Here is a 7218-nt window from a genome sequence, read left to right as displayed (position 1 = left end):
AACCCATATCTACTTGCTCCTATGGGGAGCCACAACCTGATGCTGTCAGTCTGTTCTTGATGCCACCAACTGATTTTCGAACCCACATGCACATCTGATAGGTTACTAGCCACAATGTATTCTTTTTCTTTTTTCTTTTTTTTTTTTTTGGAGAGGTTTTGCTATAGGGCGCATGTGCTCGCCAGACAGACAGAGACAGAGAGACAGAAAGCAAGAAATCATCCTTCGGGGGGATGGCCATGATGCAATCCCTTCTCCTCTATTCTCCTTTTGGGACCTTGGGTATGCACATACATGCACCCGGCATGAGTTTAAGCTACCGGATCTGGGACTCGAACCACGGTTGACTATGTGGGAGTCCAGCGACATAACTATTACGCTAACTGCTGGTCCCTATTCTTTTTATTTTTAGAGAGATTTTTTTTTCTATAGGGCATGTATGCTTGCCAGAGAGACAGAGAGAGACAGAGAGACAGAAAGCAAAAGTCACCCCCCCCCGGGGGCAATGACACCTAAGTCCCCACTCTTTCATTCTCCTTCTGGTGTCTTGAGCATGCACACACACACGCGCCTGACAAGAGTTTTAAACTGCTGTGTCCAGGACTGGAACCATGGTCCACTATGTGGGAGTCCAGCAACTTAACTATTATGCCATCTTCTGGTCCCTAGCCTAAAGGTATTCTTAAAGATTTTGTTTATTTACAGACTATCTCTTTAAAATGTTAATTTTATTGTTAATAAAATGTTTTTTTCAGTGAGTTATTTTAAAACAAATATTTAAATAGCAATTTTACTTTACAAATCATTAAGCATTTTCACATCTATTTTTTCAGTGAATCCATGTACTAATCTTCAAAGAAGGCACCAGTATTCCCATTAGTAAGAAGATCGATACTCATAGAAACTAAGGAACGTAACTCAAAACATGCAGTTTGTAAGCGGCAGGGCCAGACAGTGAACCTGGGTCCTCCTGCTTCAAGTCCCAGGCTTTGCCTGTAACAATGTGCCACATTTCTTTTAAATAACCTTCACTGCTTGTTAATCCAGAATACAGTTCCTCTAAATATCCCTAGCCATGATTAGGTCATGCTAGGAAGTAAGGTTAATGTTACAAATTCTGCCCTTGCCTCCAAATATCAATACATGACTGTGAAATGCAGAACATTTCTACAGGGTCTGGTATAGACCTCACCACTTTAAATATTAGCAGAGCTGCTTCTCCATGAGGATGTGTTGGAACTGACAACCCCTGTGGCATCTCTGTGGCCTCTATCTTCTGACCTGCAGAATAAGGACAACGGGCTAAATGATCTCTAAGGAACCTTCCAGCTCTCATGCCCTTTGGTTAGTCAGATCCAGGAACATCACAAAAGGGAACTTCAAATAGATTCAAGAGTTGGGAGCCAATGCCATTATTTTGCTATATTCTGAGGGAGTGATTATGTGAAAATGGCACTTGGTTTGGAATAATTTATATTAGAAGTATACTTAGAGTTAGTCCAATCCTATTAAAAGCTGTTAATGGAATTATTATTGTGATAATAAGCTGTTATAAGATTCTTAGTATTAATGATATTCATTGCAACAGAAGATTAATCTGGTACTAAAGTTTTAGCTCTGACTCAATAGAATGGCCGTTCCAATGTGGTAAGAGTGCAATGATTAAGTAGAACATGGCAAGAAAATAATTCTTTTAGGAATGGACAAAAACATGCTTCTCTATAGTTTTCTAAACACTGAAAAAACAATTTTGCGTTCTGCTTTATTAAAAACCTGTTACTAAGCAATCTAAATTCACTCAATGAACTAGAATCTGGACTTTTGTTATCATTTATTTAGTTAAGCCAGTTGAATCATAATTGGTTATTTCTACAACTTGTTTACACTTTGTTGTCTTCTCTATTCGCTAGTCTTACCACTTGCAGCTGTACTGACTTTGAAGGGTTGTATTCTTTTATTAAAACTCTAATATCCTGTTTTTGTTAATGCCTGACACTGTAGGACATTGCCATCCCGACAGCTCTTGGCACTGTCACTCAGTCACGCATGACTTTTATTAAGGTGCTGTTTCATGGGAGGTGGCCTTCATCAATAGCATGATATATAGGGTGGTTTGATGTGGGGGGCTGAAGGAGGTTTATGGTGTTTTAAAGGCTGTAGCTTTGCTTTGTCACCTCTTTTATTATGGTAGGAACATTCTATTTATTTCTGCCCCTTAATAGTAATGTATTAAGGTTTATATAAGGTTTACAAGTTTCCCTTGTGCTTTTTCTTTTTTCTTTTTCTGTGTCTCAGGCTTCTTTAAGAACAAAGTGATGAATGTTGTGGGGATAAAAATCAAGAGCATCATCTAACTTCAACTTCCTTCCAACCAGTTTCCCCCAAACTCCTTACCGCCACCTTTATGTCCCCAATGCCTTCCTTGATGAATGAAGAATTTAATCTCCAAAGCCCTGGTACATACTCCGGGTTTTATTTCCCTGGCCTCTCCCTTTTCCCTACTCTCCACTTTAAAGAAGGGCAGGCATCTCAATCTGAATGCATGGGAGAGCCCAGAGTGGTGACAGGGAGGGAAGGAAAAGCTTCTCCCTCAGGGAAAGGGACCTAGGAGTATAGCGAAGGAAAATGAGGGCTCCCAGTACCAGGAGATGGCATAATGGTTATGTGGCTCTACTCCCATGGAGTAGACCAGGGTTGGAGTCCCCAACCTGGTGACTTAAAAAAACTCAGGTCAGGCACATGTACATGCAGTCCAAGATCCAGAGAGGAGAACAGAGGAAAAGGGATTACAGGATGACTGTCCCCCTTGGGGGGCTCATTTCTCGCTTTCTGTCTCTCTATATCTCTCTGTCTCTCCATTGAGTGCACATGGGATCACAGCCTTCTCAAGTCCAAGCTGCTGGGCGATGTGGCTGACCTGCTGCAGCGTGGGCTTCGGGCACAGCAGGCACATGCTCTCCAGGTTGCCTCTCATGTTCTCCATATTGGTTCACTTTCTCTTTCAGGCCTGGACTAGGGTCTCTGATTTACATATCTCCTGAAAATTTTTGTTGTTGTCAGCTTTCTCCACTCACTTCTGCAACAGAGACCGAAGCTTGCACATGCTCTGGAAACTGAGCTGCACAGCTTCACAATGGGGGATGGTTGTTTAACTGAACACTTTCCCAAAGAGAACCCCCAGGGTGATCTCCACATCAGCCTGGGCATAGCCTAGGGTGATCATCTTCTGCTCCAAGAGTTTGGCTAATTGCTCAAGTTTTTTCTGCAGAGCTTTGCTGTCCTGGGACTGCTCTGGGTTTTGCCCCAGCTTCTCTTTCTCTGGCTTCAGGTAACCAGGAGGGGCAGTGCAGGGCTCTGGGGAGGTCCCCTGTGAGTTTCCCTCCACCCAGACTCTCACTCACCTTCAGGCTGGGAGGTCTCCAGGGCTTTCTGGGGCATTAACCCCACTCCAGCTGGAGGTCCACAGTATGCCATTCCTCCAGAAAATTCACTGGGCAGGGGGCACAGAGGAATCCCCCACATCTCAGAGCCTGGCCCAACCCTGGCCCTATTGTGGCCTACCAGGAGGACCTTAGAAGCTTAGTCAGGTCTCAAGGTCAACCCAGCCTGGCTCCAACCCTCTTGGCCCTTCACCTCCACCTTCCAGCAGGGATGAAAGGCCATGTCTGAAGCCAGATGTCCCACCATGGGGAAAGAAGACTTCCCAAGTCAGGGCCTGGAAGAATGAGAGCTCACCGAGGAACTGCTCAACACCCCCCTTGTGCTTTTTAAAAAATCTGTTGTAATAATACCATTTAAATATGAAATATTTCATATTTTATGAAGCAGTTTAATACATTTTATCTCATTGGCTATTTATACAAAATAGGAGGGGATGTATTACTTGCTCCATTTCATAGATGTAGAAATTAAAGCTCAGAGCCAAGAGTTTTACACTGCTAGCAAGTGGTAGAGTCCCAGTACTGCAAGACTCATGCCCTTTCCACTTGACCACATTGCCCTTCCATAAGCAGAGGTGATTATAAATTTTAGACCACCAGAAAAATTGTGAGTTTGGGGAATGTCCATTCATTACTCTCTTTTTTTTTTTAATCAATATTAAAATCAACTGATGCAAGGGCTTTCCAAATAGGTTCACTTTGCATTTAGCTCTCTCTTTTAAAATGTTCACAAGGTTATTTAACTTTTTAATGTTGCATGGCATTTTAGCTTTATAAGAATGGGCTCAATCTCATTCGAAGACTCCTGAGCCAGTTCATTGACTAATTACCAGCGAAGGATGCTCTCTCTCAGCTGAGGGTCTTCTCAGTATGATAAATGATCATCTCTACTAGGTTGAATGGATTCTAAATGAAGTGATTAATTTAAAAAATCAATTAGTGTGGAGAGCAAATATTTTACTCACAACAACCTCTAGTTTCTAACAGTCACCTTTATATTAAGGTGTTTGGATGGCAGTCACAGTAAGCAGAGAGGAACCTAACACAGGAAAATGTTCCTTGACCAAGAGTGGGAGGGAATTTTCTCTGAGCAATCAGCTTTTCTTTCTCTGGCCAATCGAGTAGTAAGTGCCCTTCACTTCTTGCCTCACTTTGTCCATGATTTGATTCTGGGGTGAAACATGTACTATATGTACCTTTATGTCTTGGTCTACGTTTCTAACTTAAGAGGATTGGAAAGTAACAGATCATTAGTGGGAATATACTTATCTTTACTGGAACTTGTTCATATCCCTGAACTTAAGTGTGGTCGGCCTCAGGACATTTTTTAAATGAACAAAATGTCAAAGTCAGTGACATGAGAGTAATTAACTTGAGTTTATTTTCTTCTGACCTTAACTCATATTTTTGCAAGCTAATTGATAGGTGTAGTTAAATTAACCAGATTGCTCTAGTGGAACTAGTGAATCTTGCATTAGCAAACTTGATGAAGAGGGAAGGGGGATATATACTTACTCTCCACTGTCCAAAGACCACAGGTCCTGGTTTGTCCTGTACAGTACTGTTACTTTTTATGTTAATATTTCAATTTTCTTAATCTTATTTTTTTTTAACGATAGAGAGTGTGCTTGTGTGTGCACATGGGGCAAAGGAAGGAGAGAGAAAGAGACAGAAGCTCCCTCAACAGGGAATTGCATCACACTATGACCTAGCCCTTCAGCTCCTCAGGATCCCAGACACTTGTAAGCAAGCCCAGCTGTGTGTTCTCAGGCCTGCCAGGGGATCCAAATCCACCATTGGCTATATGACCTCCAGCCCTGTAAGGCATTTGTACCACACTGTGCCACAGTGGCTAGGCCAAGTACAGTCCTGTCTGATGCTTACTGATGATCCATTCTATTTTTAATAATGTCCCTTTTCTTCCTCAAAATTATCTCAGTGTGGGTGATAACTTTTATGTCTGTCCTATTTATTATTGCTATTTTACCTGGGGCACCAGCGCCCTTGTAATAGATAAGGGTGCTCTGACTTCTCAAATCAACTGTAATCATTTTTTAAAATAATTATTTACTTTTATTTATAATTATTATTATTTTGGGGACCAGACGTTGGTATAATGGCTATGTCGCTGGACTCCCACGTAGTCGACTGCGGTTTGAGCCCCAGACCTGGTGGCTTAAAACTCACACCGGGTGCGTGTGCGTGCGTGCCCAGGATCCCGAGAGGAGAATGGAGGAGAAGGGATTGCAGCGTGGCCCTCCCCACCGGGCAGTGATTTCTCGCTTTCTGTCTCTCTGTCTTTCTCTCTCTTTCTGGTGAACGTAGGCGCCCTATAGCAAAAACCTTTCCAAGAAAAAAAATTATTATTATTTTTAATTTGATCAGAGAGAGGTAGAGAGAGAGCAGGAAAGAGAGAAAGCAAGCTGCCAGGTCCAGAACTTGAACCGCACTCATCCATGTGGGAGTTCAATGCCTTAACCACCATGTCACCTGCCAGCTCCTGAAATCATTTTTATATTCTTGTTTTTCTGAGAGCTTCAAGCAGATATGCTGACTACAAAGAGACGTATATGTGCAAGTCAACTTTATTATAAATGAACATTAGTGTGCTAGGACTGCCTAACAAAGCATGGGCAGGATGACTTACCAGAAATGTGTTGTGTCTGAAGCCTATAAATTTAAACAATGTATATCAGCAGGCTTGGTCCATTTCTGAGGGCTTTAAGGGAAGGATCTGTTCCAAGTCTCTCTCCTTGCTTTAGATGGCTATCTTCTACCTGTGTCTCTTTGCATGGTATTCTCCTTGGATGTGTTCTCCTTGTTGCCAAATTTCCTCTTTTTAATTTCATAAAGATGTCAATCATACTGTATTAAGACTACCCTAATGACTTAATTTTAACTCTATTTCCTCTGTAAAGATCAAAGAAGGTCTTCATGTCTCTAAATAACTTCACATTTATTTTTTCCTTTGGAGAGATTTTTGCTATAGGGTGCATGCACTCACCAGAAAGATAGAGAGAGACAGAGAGACAGAAAGTGAGAAATCACCCCCCAGAGGGGATGGCCACTCCGCAATCCCTTCTCCTCCATTCTCCTCTTGGGATCTTGGGCATGCACGCACACGCTCCTGGTGTGAGTTTAAGCCACCAGGTCCGGGACTTGATACATAGTTGACTACATGGGAATCCAGCAACATAGCCATTATGCCAACTGCTGGTCCCAATAACTTCACATTTTAAGATACTGAGATTAGTAAGGAATTTGGGGGGGGAGGGAATTCAAACTATAGCACTTATTAATTATTCATAAAACACATACCATGTACCAGCAAAGTGTGTCATAAGGACCATTCCATTTAAATCTGAGCATAATTATAAGTAGGTACTATCACATCCCCATTTTACAAAATAAAGGAATTATACTTTATTTAGGTCACTCACCTCAAAACATAGAGCTACCAAGTTGAGACACCAGGATATAAATTGTGACAGAGCCTGAACCTTTAGTGACTCTGCTTTTTTATACCAGCAAAGTGTGTCATAAGGACCATTCCATTTAAATCTGAGCATAATTATAAGTAGGTACTATCACATCCCCATTTTACAAAATAAAGGAATTATACTTTATTTAGGTCACTCACCTCAAAACATAGAGCTACCAAGTTGAGACACCAGGATATAAATTGTGACAGAGCCTGAACCTTTAGTGACTCTACTTTTTTAGTCCTGCCACAGACAAAGGTGGAAGAGGCTGCTGTGCAATGGTGGAATTCTGGGGT

General features: G+C 41.8%; 1 pseudogene; it reads right to left on the bottom strand.

The window, feature by feature from the left end:
- Nucleotides 1-2529: 2529 nt before the first annotated feature.
- LOC102480037 (POU domain, class 5, transcription factor 1-like) lies at nt 2530-3687 on the bottom strand (annotated as a pseudogene).
- Nucleotides 3688-7218: the final 3531 nt, after the last annotated feature.

The sequence above is a fragment of the Tupaia chinensis genome, unplaced genomic scaffold (genome assembly GCF_000334495.1).
Source record: "Tupaia chinensis unplaced genomic scaffold, TupChi_1.0 Scaffold149333_1, whole genome shotgun sequence".
Taxonomy (NCBI): domain Eukaryota; kingdom Metazoa; phylum Chordata; class Mammalia; order Scandentia; family Tupaiidae; genus Tupaia; species Tupaia belangeri.
Note: the sequence above shows the minus strand (reverse complement) of the source record. Positions and strands in the feature narration are given on the sequence as shown.